The sequence below is a fragment of the Eptatretus burgeri genome, chromosome 12 (assembly GCF_056783735.1).
Source record: "Eptatretus burgeri isolate ZD-2024b chromosome 12, Ebu_testis_v1, whole genome shotgun sequence".
Lineage (NCBI taxonomy): Eukaryota > Metazoa > Chordata > Myxini > Myxiniformes > Myxinidae > Eptatretus > Eptatretus burgeri.
This window is the reverse complement of record NC_140972.1, coordinates 32,488,009-32,503,118: the sequence shown is the minus strand read 5'-3', so window position 1 is coordinate 32,503,118 and position 15,110 is coordinate 32,488,009. Positions and strand designations below refer to the sequence as shown.

Here is a 15,110-nt window from a genome sequence, read left to right as displayed (position 1 = left end):
TCTCTTTATCTTTATCTTCCCGCTGCTATGCAATATAATTATTATTCCTCAAAGAGATATAAACCCATTGTTGCCTTATCTGAACAATCCATTTGATGGAGAGGTGACTGAACTGACATGCAGATGGCACTTTGCAACCTGGGGTTATTATGAGATCTCAGTTATTGTGGGGGTTTTTTTTTTCTTCTCATCTCTACGTTGGAAAAGTGTTGTAATATGGTCTTGTGATGGGAATTACGCGTTCCAAGCAGGCGGCCCAGTAAAATATCCTCTGCTTTCCAGAAGATAGATGCCATAACCTTACTTGATGATGCCTTGGCCCTGAACTTTCAAGGTGATGGAGAACTACATCGCTTCTTCTGAAAACTAGCATACTTTGTCTCTGGTTTAGTGCTAGAGTGCGAGATGGATGTCGTAATCTGCTATCATTTCCCCAGATAAACTGATTTGCGTATGTATTGTACTGTTGAGGTGCTGCCTTTCACTGAAGGTCAATAGTGAGCTAGCTGGGATTTCATTGATAATCTGACACCGACATTAATTCTAGCTCAGCTTCCAGAAGCTTAGAATCCTAATCTCTTAAAGCTGGTGTGTTCTGTCAAATTTGAACTCCCGACCTCTGGGGTGACGCTCCATTTTTCTTTACGACCTCACCACCATACAATTGTTCCACCCTATATCTTTATATATAAGCAACAAGTATTGTTTTCATGTAGAGCTTGTGATGGTTTACATGATATAAGAAAGAGAAGTGATCCTAATATATATATATATATATGTGTATGTATATGTATGCCCCGGTTAGAATAGTATGCCACGGTTATGTAGAAGTGTATGCCCCGGTTAGAATAGGTGTACCATATCCCTGTGTGTCGTAAGAGGCGACCAGGGTTGCGTCAGGAAGGGCATCCGGCGTAAAAACCTATGCCAAATCATTATGCGGACAACAAAACGAATTTCCATACCGGATCGGTCGAGGCCCGGGTTACCAACGACCGCCACCGGTACCGGTGGTCAGCAGGGTACCAGTGGAAATTGTGCTACTGCTGGGCGAAGGAGGAGAAGGAGACGGGGAAGGCGAGTCCGGAGGCAGTGGGAGAGGGGGAAGGGTAGAAGTGTGGAGGTGAGAGTTGGAACTCTGAATGTTGGGACGATGACTGGCAAAGGGCGAGAGTTGGCTGATATGATGGAGAGAAGAAAGGTGGACATACTGTGTGTACAAGAGACCAAGTGGATGGGGAGTAAGGCGAGGAGCATTGGAGGTGGTTTCAAACTGTTCTACCATGGTGTGGATGGGAGGAGAAATGGTGTCGGGATAATCCTGAAGGAAGATCATGTCAAGAGGGTATTGGAGGTGAGGAGGGTGTCTGACCGAGTGATGAGTGTGAAGTTGGAAATTGAAGGGGTGATGATGAATGTCATCAGTGCATATGCCCCACATATGGGGTGTGAGATGGAATATAAAGAAGATTTCTGGAGTGAGTTAGATGAAGTGGTGGAGAGTGTATCCAAGGATGAAAGAGTGGTGATTGGAGCAGATTTCAATGGACATGTTGGGGAAGGGAATAAAGAGGATGAGGAGGTGATGGGGAGGTACGGTCTCAACAAGAGAAATGTGGAAGGGCAAATGGTGGTAGAGTTTGCAAAAAGAATGGAAATGGCAGTGGTAAACACGTATTTCAAGAAGAAGGAGGAACACAGGGTGACATACAAGAGTGGAGGTAAGTGCACACAGGTGGATTACATCTTAAGTAGGAGATGCAACCTGAAAGAGATTAGTGACTGTAAGGTTGTGGCAGGGGAGAGTGTAGCTCGACAGCATCGATTGGTGGTCTGTAGGATGACTTTAGAGGTGAGGTTGAGGAAGAGAGTGAGGGCTGAACCAAGGACCAGATGGTGGAAGCTGAAGGAGGAAGACTGTTGCGTGAAATTTAGGGAGGAGGTGAGACAGGCGCTGGATGGTGGTAAAGATGGGTGGGATGATTGGGCAACGACAGCAGAAGTTGTGAGGGAGATAGCTCGGAAGGTACTTGGTGTGACATCTGGACAGAGGAAGGAAGATAAGGAGACTTGGTGGTGGAATGAGGAAGTACAGGAAAGTATAAGGAAGAAGGGGTTGGCTAAAAAGAAGTGGGATAGTCAGAGAGATGAAGAAAGTCGGCAGGAGTATAAGGAGTGGCGTCGAAAAGCAAAAAGAGAGGTGGCAAAGGCCAAGAAAAAGGCATATGACGAGCTGTATGAGAAGCTGGATACAAAAGAAGGGGAAAAGGATTTATACCGATTGGCAAGACAGAGGGACCGAGCTGGGAAGGATGTGCTGCAGGTTAGGGTGATAAAGGACGCAAATGGGAATGTGCTGACGAGCGAGGAGAGTGTGTTGAGAAGGTGGATGGAGTACTTTGAGGAGCTGATGAATGATGAAAATCAGAGAGATAGAAGGTTGGAAGAGGTGGAGATCGTGAATCTGGAAGTGGGGTGGATCAGTTCGGATGAAGTGAGGACTGCTATGAAGAAGATGAAAAGTGGAAAGGCGGTTGGCCCAGATGGTATACCAGTGGAGGCATGGAAGTGCTTAGGAGAGATGGCAGTGGGGTTGTTAACCAGATTGTTTAATAAAGTCTTGGAAAGTGAGAGGATGCCGGAGGAGTGGAGATTAAGTGTACTGATTCCGATTTTCAAGAATAAGGGTGATGTGCAGAGCTGTGGAAATTACAGAGGGATAAAGTTGTTAAGCCACACCATGAAGTTGTGGGAAAGAGTAGTGGAAGCTCGGTTGAGAGGAGAGGTGACGATCTGTGAGCAGCAATATGGGTTTATGCCAGGAAAGAGCACCACTGATGCGATGTTTGCTTTGAGAATGTTGATGGAGAAGTATAGGGAAGGCCAGAAAGAGTTACATTGTGTGTTTGTGGATTTAGAGAAAGCTTATGATAGGGTGCCAAGAGAGGAGTTGTGGCATTGTATGAGGAAGTCGGGAGTGGTGGAGAAGTATGTGAGGATCGTGCAGGATATGTATGAGGACAGTGTGACAGCGGTGAGGTGTGCGGTAGGAATGACGGACCGGTTTAAGGTTAAAGTGGGATTGCACCAAGGATCGACTCTGAGCCCTTTCCTGTTTGCAATGGTGATGGACAGGTTGACGGACGAGATCAGACTGGAGTCTCCATGGACCATGATGTTCGCGGATGACATCATGATCTGTAGGGAGAGTAGGGAGCAGGCTGAATCGAGCCTTGAGAGGTGGAGGTACGCACTGGAGAGAAGGGGAATGTTAGTCAGTAGGAGTAAGACGGAGTACATGTGCGTAAATGAGAGGGAGGGTAGTGGTATGGTGCAGTTGCAAGGAGTTGAGGTGGGGAAGGTGGATTGGTTTAAATACTTGGGATCAACTGTCCAAAGTAACGGAGAGTGTGGGAGAGAAGTGAAAAAGAGAGTGCCAGCAGGATGGAGTGGGTGGAGAAGAGTTGCAGGAGTGATTTGTGACAGAAGGGTAGCTGCAAGAGTGAAGGGGAAAGTATATAAGACGGTAGTGAGACCAGCTGTGTTGTATGGCTTGGAGGCGGTGGCACTAACAAAAAGACAGGAAGCGGAGCTGGAGGTGGCAGAGTTAAAGATGCTGCGATTCTCGTTGGGAGTGACGAGGATGGACAGGATAAGAAATGAGTGTATTAGAGGGACAGCGCAGGTAGGACGGTTTGGAGACAAAGTGAGAGAGGCGAGATTGAGATGGTTTGGACATGTGCACAGGAGGGAAACGGAGTATATCGGGAGAAGGATGTTGAAGATGGAGCCGCCAGGCAGGAGGAGAAGAGGAAGGCCAAAGAAGAGGTTCATGGATGCGGTGAGGGCGGACATGCGGGTGGTTGGAGTGTCAATGGAAGATGTGGAGGATAGAGCAAAATGGAGACAGTTGGTCCGCTGTGGCGACCCCTAGCGGGAGCAAGCCGAAAGAGGAAGAAGATATATATATATATATATATATATATATATATATATATATATATATATATATATATATATATATATATATATATATATATATATATATATATATTTCTCTCTGTGACCTATGCACGCAAAAAGTACTGGACTGATCCTCACCAAACTTCACATGCTGACAGAACATGTACCCGGGAGTGTCCCGATGTAAAAGAATTGTACTTCCGGTTTCCGAATTATGACGTCATCACCTGATTTCGTAACGTTAATTTTTCAAGTTCAGCCGATTGACATGGGGCCAACGCCATTTGCAATAGAATGAAAAAAATAATGCTACAGTCAATTGAAGACAATGACTTCCGACTTCTCGGTTTCTGAATTATGACATGCATTCGACACACACACACACACACTTGAGGCGACCAGGGTTGCGTCAGGAAGGGCATCCGGCGTAAAACATGTGCCAAATCACTATGCGGATCATGTGGATGATCCGCTGTGGCGACCCCGAAAAGGGAGCAGCCGAAAGAAGAAGAGGAGAGCATTCGACACACTTGCAAAAATGACAGTATGTATATTATACCGTATGAGCCTGGTGTTGGCACAGTGGTTAGGGCAGCAGCTTGGGACCCAAAAGGTCCTGAGTTCAAACCCCGTTGGGCCACTGAATATATATATATATATACACACACACACACATATACACCAAGTAGTATAACACCAGGGGGTTGACTCAGCCTGCCATCCTTCCGAGGTCGGCGAAATGAGTACCAGTGTACTGGGCCCGGTGTATGCCCCAGTTAGAATAGGTGTACCATATCCCTGTGTGTCGTAAGAGGCGACCAGGGTTGCGTCAGGAAGGGCATCCGGCATAAAACCTGTGCCAAATCATTATGCGGATCATTGATCCGCTGTGGCGACCCCTAATGGGAGCAGCCGAAAGAAGAAGAAGAAGAAGAGTATATTATACCATATAATGATATAATAATCATCTGTAAGTCATATTTTATTAACATTTTCTTTGTTCATTATTGTTATAACCATGATTATAAAAACCATTTTTATTGTTACTGTATAACGTTTTTACATCACTTCGGCCTGGATTCGGGATCAGCGATCAAATAATGTAAATCACGATTAAAAATTATTTTTTGATGATGCGGGAATTATCTTTATTAAAATCAGTAGAGGAAATATCCACCATGTCTGATATTTGGGTCTTTCATGTCTCCGAGGATGCCTTTATTTCCAGGGACTCATCATTCCCCATGACAAATACCAGAAGCAAAAGGGTCATACCGACGACACGGATTCCAAATTGCCAGGGTATTGTGTTGTTGTTGTTGTTGTTTACTATTCTCTCATGTGCACGCGTTGAGTATGAAGCTCACTACATTCGCTATTAAATGCTGTGCGGTGTATAAACACGATCGGGTTTGATTTCTATGTTGAGAATATTAAACGCTGTGCGGTGTATAAACACAATCGGGTTCGATTTCTATGTTGTGAATATTGTATCCACACTATTAAAAGTGTGTTTGTGTGTGCGTGTGTGTGTTTGTGTGTGTGCGTGCGTGTGTGTGTGTGTGTGTGTGCGCATCAGTGTGTGTGTGTGTGTGTGTGTGTGTGTGTGTGTGTGTGTGTGTGTGTGTGTGTGTGTGTGTGCGTGCATGTGTGTGCGTCAGTGTGTGTGTGTGCGTCAGTGTGTGTGTGCGTCAGTGTATGTGTGGTAGCCTCTACAATTTTACAATTAACTGTGACATATACTCCTTCAGACCCACCGTCATCCACGCGATTCCTGTGCGGAGCACAGGTATCCCTGCTAATACAAAATAAGGCAATTATCTGTACATCTGTAATTAGAGAAAGTAAAATGGCTGGGCCTATCTCCACTAAATTTTGCATACATGCTCGGGGTACCCAGGGTCAGGTTATGGGCACAAGATAATCCCTCCTCCCCCCCCCCCTCAGCAAGAATGGGGAGATAACTTGTGATTTTCACCTGCACACGGAGAATCATGAAAGTGGTTTAACCATTGACCCTTGCTGGAGGGAGCAGGTATGGAAACTTTTTCTGTTGCTGGAGGGAGTGGGTGTTACTATTATTAAAAGGAGACATGCCCACCCACCTGTCACATGAAGAGGAAGCAGGGCCTCGAGCCGTTTGTTAATAAAAATTGTACTTTTGGAAAGTTAATAATCAATTTGCTTGCTTGGAAAGCTAATAATCGATTTACTTGGAGCAAAAGTTTGTGTCCATTTCATCATGAGGATACCCGTTTTAAAAGCCCGTCTTTCCAGGATTGAAGATAAGGGGGAATTGGAGCTTATTGCAGCTGTTCTAACAGTAACACTTATTATTCTATGACAGGCCCAAAGGTTCTATGACATAATTTATTATGCTATGTCAGACCCATGTGGCCTCAGGAGTTTGCAATATGGGGAGCTACAGACTATCAGCTTTTTGGGCAAGTTCAGAAAGTTCTCCCACTCTTTCGTTCCACAGAGATACACCCACTTTCTGACCGTACATTTCCAAGTAATTTCAGCTTATTTTAGAAGCTTTGTGAGCCATTTTAGGCAACAGTCCTTGCACACACGACATACGTTTGGCTGCCCTGATCATCGTTGGACTTATTACTCCAATGCTAGTGGTGTGGCAAAGAATATTATTCATGTTCTCGTTGATAGTCACTGGAGGTTGCTCCCATACTGCAGGGTCTACCAGAGTGCTCAGTTCCTCAATACCAATCACAGGCTTGTTGTAAGAACTCTAAATCTGCAGCTGAAATCCAAGAGAATGGTACCATCCCAGTATAGGCTGGATGTTGGCATGCTCAAGGATGAAAGGGTAGCTGAGGAGTTTTTGAACAAGTTGAGTGGGGGGTTGTGATTATTCCTTTCAGTGTGCTGGTTATGATGATGGGATTTAAATCAGAACAAAAGAAATCTCACACATTTAAAATGTAATGACGTGTTGTAAATGAAGTTTGGCTGATAATTATTCCTCTGTCATCTCCCCAGCGGTTGGTGAAGAAGGAAGGATTTATTGGTGTCAAGAAGCTGTGGCTTTAAAGTGGTGTCCAAGATTGCAAGCATAAGAGGATACTCGTTTGTTTTCATCGTAGTTGTTCACCAAACAAATGAAATCCACTTCGCTAAATTGTCTTGATGATGTCGAACAAAACTCACTGTTAAATATTGACATGTTGAGTGACTGGTGAATAAGAAAAGGCTTGAAAGGAAAAGCTTCTTCTAACATGTCATGGTTACGAGCTCCCGTTGAGTGCCTTGCAGTGTCCACTAGTCTTTTGGCTCTCTCTGAAAGGACTCCACTGATTGGCTACTAATGCTCACATATTTGCTTTATTCCTAAAATTTGCAAAATGTGAAGAAAACTTAATCACTACAGGAGTCTAAGGTATCTGGGTGTTTCAGGAGATTCCAAAGGGTTGCGGAGTGCCTTCAAGACTACCATCCTTGTTGTTGCCATTTGGCATCTTGGAACCCACCATCAGGTGAAAAAGAACTTTGTCTCCCAAGGGATACTAAATACCATTGACCAGTGTCTCAGGGCCAGGCCGGATAGCAGAGCTGAGCTGTTCAGGTAGCTGAGACATAAAAGTGCACGTTCACTTCGGGAAGACAAGGAGGTCTATGTGCAATGAATCTGTGAAAAGGTAGAGCATCATCTATGGCCAGGTCAGGTATGGGAGCATGCGCCAGAGCAGCGCATCGCTGTGTCCACTTTCCACCAGTACTCCAGGGGCCTCCGTCTGGCCATCTCCCAGGCAGATGCATGGCCCATCCCCATCTCCTCGAAATGCCAATCAACCTGCTGCAACCACGAGGCACGTGGTTGGCCCATTAGCCTCCTCCATTCATGAGACTCCCTCGCTGAGAGAATCTGGTGAGCAGGATCAGCGTCAGGAAAATGAGCCGCATGTCCACACAGCCGCAGCTGACACTCACGGACTATGCAGGTAACAAATCTCATTTGAGTCTCTCTCAGCAACCACTCGTTGGACACAAAGTCCGACCAGCAATAGCCAAGGATTCTCCAAAGAGACCTGGTACCAAAGGAATTAAGTCTCCATCTCAGATCCTTGGTCAGAGTCCAAGTCTCACATCCATAGAGCAAGACAGGAAGCACCCAGGACCTGAAGACTCAGACTTTCGTCCTCCCGCACAGGTACCGGCAGCGCCATACCCAATTATCCTATGAATCCATGACTCCCCAGGCCCGACCCAGACGTCTATTGATCTCTGACTCACAGCCAGCAAAGACATGAATATCACTGCCAAGGTAAGTGAAGGCCTGTTATTGGCTTAAGGGAAAAGGTGGTTGGCTTAAAATCCTATGGTCTGGAGTCCAAACCCCTGTTGGGCCATTTAATTAACACCAGGTAAGGTTGAATCAGCCTGTCATCCTTCCAAAGTTGGCAAAATGAGTACCAGCACGCTGGTAACCGGGCCATTGCATCAGTGGCACAACAGTGCCCCCAGAAAATGCTGCAGCCAAACAGCCTCAGGCTGCATACATATAAATGTATATCTGTGGTGAAGTGATTACTGCCTTGAGGAATCGGTGAACTGCATTCCTCCAAGCCCATACCTCAGTGTACTGCAGTTAGAGCAGAGAGTGGTGCACTCTTGACAGAGGAGTCTGAAGTGAAGTCCTGCTGGGTCGGTTACTTTTAGCAGCTTTACCAGGCTGACCCACCAGCTGTTAAGTTGGATGTCAGGGGTTAACTATCCCTGTTGCTGACCCTCCAATCAACTTGAACAGCCTTCATTTGTGGAAACACAGGCTGCAGTGAACCAATTGAAAGGGGGCAAAGCTCCTGGGATCTGTGGCATCCATGCTGACTTTCTCAAGGCTGGTGGAAATGCTTTACTCGTGTCATTGCATGCAGTCACGTGCTCTGTTTGGAGCACAGGTATCATCCCAACTGACTGGAAGAGGGATCTTGGGTCCCACTGGAAAGGGAAGAGCGATAGCCAGGACTGCAATAATTACAAAGGGGTGACGCTACTCTCAGTGCCGGGCAAGGCCTTTACTCGCATAATTCTTCATAGAGTTCGTCACCATCTGCTTGAGCACCAGTACCCCAGAGCAGTCTGACTTTAAACCAAAGAGGTCAGCGATTGTTCGTATCGTTGCTTTTTGGGTCCTCATTGAACGCAGGCTGAATGAGGAGTCAGAGCCACTGTGATTATGGGTCTCCTGGGTCAAGACTAAAATCCAGGCTTTCACTCACATATTGGATGCTACTATCTTGTCTGTACATGTCTCTGGCAAGGATGGTGAGGTCACAAAAAGATTCAATTCCCTTAGCAGTGACATTCATGTGTTTGCATGTTCTGAGCTAGATGTCAATAGACATCGAGGTCGAGCCTGTGGAGTCTTGGATTCACTGGACCATGTGGAACTGAACCCTGACCAAGGAGCTGAGACAAATACTTAACGCCTTTGGTACCAGGTCTCTTCAGAGAATGCTTGGCTATTTCGCTGGTCAGACTTTATGTATAATGAGCATTTGCTGAGAGAGACTCAGATGGGATTTTGTTACCTGTATGCTCCGTGAATGTCAGCTGCAGCTGGATGGACATTTGGCTTGTTTGCCTGACACTGATCCTGCTCACCAGATTCTCTCAGTGAGGGAGCCCCATGAGAGGAGGAGGCCAACAGACTGACCACATGCCTCATGGTTGCAGCAGTTTCACCAGACAGAGCACCCCGAAGTACTGGTGGAAAGTGGACATAGTGATGCACTGCTCTGGTGCATACTCCTATACCTGATCTAACCTACCCCGATGACCCCCATTGCTTGGGGTTTCTGTGTATGTGCGCCAACCATTCTGGGGTGTAATATTTTTGAAAGTCCCATATTATGTGTCATAAAAGATCCTTTTTCGCACGTGTCATTTCATGTATTAATTTCTGAATCTTATAGAATCAAAAACTGTTTCCAATCTCCATCAAAGTTTGCTTATGTGCTTGAGCTGCCCAGGGTTTGGGGGTGATCCTGCCCAATGGAGGTGGTATTGATATCGTATTTCACTCAACCTGTGAGGTAATCTCAAATTGAAATCAAAATTCTTGACAATCGATCAAATCTTTATTCGGGCTGGCAAGATAGCGAAGTGGTGTGCAGACTCACCTGTGAGATGTCGAGCCTGGATTTCAATCCCAACCCAGCTTTAAACTGTTAATCTGGTGTTTTGCATATGGGATGAGGCATTAATGTTTGTGCCGTTCCACAGATGTACGTTCGACTGGAGGACCCGTTTAAAACCACTGATCGTTGGTGGATGCCAAAGATCCCACGGTGCCTTAAATGAAAAATAGGTGAGTTATCACCGGGACCCTGAACAAAGGGCAGATCCCTGCATCTTCAGTTGAACGTCCAGTCTGGCAAGCCACTTCGTGAATGGCATATGCCAAAATAGTTTCCAAAGGCAACCCCACAAGAATGATGGAATAATTAGGGCCGTCAAAGTAGTATTAGTAGTAGTCGTAGCAGTGGGAATTCTTTTACCTTTTTCCTGTTTTATCTGAACATCTTTCATTTACCACTAAACTCCCAATATTTTGGAAATTGTGGTTTCAGAGGTGTAACATGTCGGTGTGTCAAGGCCAAAAAAGAACACTTTATACAGTATTTGAGGCATTTTGTAGCAGCTGCAGCTTCAAAATTATCTGAGATATCATTGTAAAGATTGCTGTGCAGGTTGACAACTTTTTGGGAACATTGTCAATTAAGCTATCAACTCTCAAAGATTGAAAATATTGACTGAACAGGGAAGTTGCTATCCCTATAAACTGAGAAGCAGCCATAAGTTCTTGATTGATTCTGATGGACCAGATGATGTACCATACTCTGTTACAGGGCATCAGTGCTGCCAAAGAAGTTTCTTGGCAAAGGTTGTGCTGGGGGTTTGCCATTGCCTTCCTAGCAATAGTTTGAGCAGGAATTTGTCCAGGGTGCCAGCGACAGCTCGCCTTCTCTTTGCGAAAGACACTGTGGGATTTTTAACATCCACCAACTAATGCCAGCAGATTCCGTTCAACGTCCATCCAAGGGACAGCCCACACATTGATGAATCACCCTGCCTGTGAAACACCAGGATGACAGTTTATAGCTGGGTCGGGATTCGAACCCAGGCTAGACAGCTGAGGGACAATTGTGTGTACCTTCAGGCCATCCTGCTAGCCCACTGTAGGTTCTACTACCCCTTGAATTTGTCTCCATTGAGAAAGATTTGCCTGACTGTCCTTGAAAACCCTAGCCCAATATCGTGACATCTGTTTTTGCATTCTGATCTGTGCAAAGCTGTCAGACTGCACAGGAATTTATGTGATGAAATATCAGATAATTCTGAAGCTACAGCTGCTGCAAAATGCCTCCAAAATAAAATGATTTTATTAGTCCTGGATGGCCTCCAGCTCTAAAGTGACTATTTTTGTGTGTGTGAAATCTAGGTTCATGGAAGAGCGAATCAACGGGGTTAAAAGGCAACTTACTGACAGTGAGTTCTGGAGCTACAGTTTGACACAATAAGTAAGGGAATGGTGAATGGAAAAGAGGAGGGAAGGAAACACAGCAACCTGCAAGTATGAGGTTGGATTAGGTATGGTTAGTGAGGATACAAAAGATGACATGCATGGATGGGGCAGGGGTGACATGATTTGGTGGTGATTGAGGTCCTGATGGGAGGGCTAAAAAGACAAAGTATCTGCTGTTGTGCACAGCAGGTAGGATTCTGAATGGCACAGTTAACTTTCCAGTGCAAAAAGGCCATTAGACTTTCCATCTGTGCTGACCTTTCCTTGGCTCATCATGTTTCTGATCTCGCTGCTCACAGAGAGCACCCATCTTGATGTTAATTGCTGGGTCTAGTTCTCTCTTTGCTATGATAAGGTACTCAATATATGGTGTACTTGTAACTTTGTTTGAGGATCCTCTCCTTTAGGTTTGAAGCACCTGATGCTCTTCTATCACTTTTGGGATCTGTTGTCCGAAGTCTGAAACATTTTTAAAGTCGTGTCTAAAGCATAGACATCTGAGCTTATCCTTCAGTCTCTCTACACTGCAGGTTCTTTTTTTCTTTTAAAATTACCCCACGTGCATGAAGCGAAAAGCAGGGTTAAGCAATTGGTTCACTTTGTGTCTGTCGGTCTGTCGACAAATTATCTGGTTTATGATCGAGGAACAACTTGATTAAAATTGAATGTTATATTTTGAACACGAATCAGAAAACGAACCTGTAGTTTAGCAGTACTTTGGCTCTGAATTTGTCCTGATCACACATGTGCAGAGAGGTTTCAGGTAATATTTTTTTAGTCATTCCAAACGTCATTTCAAACAGAAAACTTACTGTTTTTATGGACGTCATAATGGACAAAAACAACAAACATGGAGAACTAATGTGACGTATTAAATAAGGTGGTGTACTGTTTTTATGGACGTCATAATGGACAAAAACAACAAACATGAAGAACTAATGTAATGTATTAAATAAGGTGGTGTAAAAGCCACTGCATCAACGACTGTAAACTTCCGAAAAAGTTTTTTTGCACAACTCTTAAAATGTTTATTTCATTTCAATTTATATACTTCAACATTGTAAAACACAAATCACCTTTTTGACACTTTCAAAAACCTTCCATTTTGCAGTATTTGGGAAAAAATATCCATGCCCTGAGGGCAGAGTAACTATGAGAATCAGCATTCACGCTTCCTCAAGCTATGATGGCAGAATAACTGCGTGAGATTCTGCATTCTGATAAGTTTGGCGACGCCAAGTGCTGTTTGTTTAGTGAATCTGTTTCTCAAAAATTGTTCCAAAATCGTCATTTTCTCCGAAAGGAGCTGGCAGAAGGTTTTCAATTGTGCAAATGCAGGAATAAACCTCGATGGCGACGAAAAACGCATCTCAGCAGAGCCTCTTCAGCTCTGGACTGTTTTGTTTGACCCATTGGATTCATATGGTTATCATCACGCCTGTAATGTAAGCTTCACAAGCAAAACAAACATAGATTGTGTTCAGAAACGCAAAGCGAGAGTTTAAAAGACTCTTCCCATGTCCTTTTTCAAAAGATTGCTTGGAGTCAGGTGTTGTATGAATTAAATTGTTCTCTCTTTTTAGTTCTCTCGAGTTATAATCCCATAATCTCTAGTTCCTCTCTCTTTTTCTGGATGGTAAATTATAATTAATTAAATGTTTATCTACTGCTTTTTTGTGTGCCGTCAGGAACAACCAGCATTCATTCTCTTGAACATCTTTGCAATTATCGATTTTTGTTTGGATTTCCTTTTTATCCTTGATCTTTAAACAAGGTACAATTGTTTGCTGCTTACTGATCCTTACCTTTGTTTACGGGTTACTCCCCGTTAGTGTAATCATAAAATGTCTTTAAACCATTGTGTTTCAAGAGATGTCTCTTGTTATCTTGTTCAAGTTAAATGTATGTTGACTCTTCAAAATAATGGTGAATATCACTGCCATGTTATAGAAGCATTCTCAATGGATTTCCATTTTCATGTTCTTCTTTTACCAATATGTGAAGCTGATTATCATTCTTCTCTATTCCTTCCTTCCTACTCCTATCATTCATTATACGGCTTCCCCAATCTATCCCAACAGCTTTCTTCTACTAGCTTCCATGACTCGAACCAGGACTTGATCTCCAGATACCATTGGTGCTTGACATTCTACATACTGGTTTCAGGGTTCAGACATCCAAGTGAGCCACCACCAGCACTTCTGACACCTTTGCTGTGCTAGTGACTCTGTCAGACAGTCCGTGAGAATGTGTTGGCACCGATACACAATGGGCTCCTTGCATCTTGATTTCATTGACATTTGAGATATGTTTTGCCTTGTACACCACAGCCAAAGGGTTTCCTCGTTTTCACCAAATATATTTAATTTATTTCCCTGGCTAATATGTAAACATGTTATTGTTAGCGATTGATAGGATGTACAATATAAATGACTTCTCATGGATACAGAACCTTTAAGCCATGTCCGATTTTATAATTTCGTCATTTCATGTTTTCTATTTTCAACATTGTAGAATGTGACCAAACCTGATGGCTTTTCAAGGATGTTAGCAAAAGGTTTGAAGAGTACAAAATCTCTCACAACCATAAACCGAGATAACCAAAGCAATTTTTCAATTCACAAAGTCATGGTTCTTTTTACATTTTTGTTTTATTAAGATGAAACTTGTGCCATGAACACCTCCTGAAAATACATTTTTATTTTGATGACATTGATGCCTCTCCCTGCCTGTGAAAAAAAAAGAGGGTGACTTTGTCGCTGGATCGGGATCCAAACCCAGGCTCGACAATCTCGGAGGCGAGTGTGAATACCTGTCAACCCAGACATATGGTGGCCACATCATTTTTCAGACACATTGACTAAGAACAAAATATTTGTAATGGCACAATATTGTCCTTATATTTCCCATTTGGACATTTCTGACTTTTAAGACATTCATTACAAGGCATTGTTAGCAAACATTGGAATCAAATAATTAAGAAAACCTAGCTAAAGATTGTTTTAAGTGTGTGTGTGTGTGTGTGTGTGTGTGTGTGTGTGTGTGTGTGTGTGTGTGTGTGTGTGTGTGTGTGTGTGTGTGTGTGTGTGTGTGTGTGTGTGTGTGTGTGTGTGTGTGTGAATTGGTTGAGCACGTGAAATCTGATAACCATGGATGCCATTTTGCATCAGCAGATATATATATATATATATATATATATATATATATATATATATATATATATATATATATATATATACTTTGTTGAGGCTCATATAAGAGCTAACATGCAAAATATAACAAAGGGATAAGGACACAAGAGGGGCAGGAGAGGAAAGCACAAAAACAGTAGGGAACAGAGACATTCGGAGATCTGTTGAAGGGAGAACGTTTACAGCTTCCAGGATAATCATACCAACATGCGTTTATCAGGTAATTTTTGTTTATTGAAGAATTTGCTGTTTCTAAGGAAGAACAATGAATTTCGAATGAGAGGAGTAAGACAGAAATGGAAGGACTCTGCTGTCTGCTGTTTGCAGCCGGTTTACTTAGCCGTGGGAGTAACTGGCATCGGGCCTAGCTCACTAGTTCTTCCACAAGCGGCTCCTCCAAAGCTGCTTTT

At 43.7% G+C, this 15,110-nt stretch overlaps 1 long non-coding RNA gene across 1 annotated transcript in view; it reads left to right on the top strand.

Annotated features, from left to right (window-relative positions):
• The window catches only part of LOC147015366 (uncharacterized), a 41,046-nt gene extending 26,346 nt beyond the window's left edge, over positions 1-14,700 (top strand). The window contains exons 2-4 of the long non-coding RNA XR_015050302.1: positions 10,207-10,291; positions 11,426-11,472; positions 13,591-14,700. This is a non-coding gene — a long non-coding RNA (uncharacterized LOC147015366). The remainder of the gene's footprint in view (positions 1-10,206; positions 10,292-11,425; positions 11,473-13,590) is intronic.
• Positions 14,701-15,110: the final 410 nt, after the last annotated feature.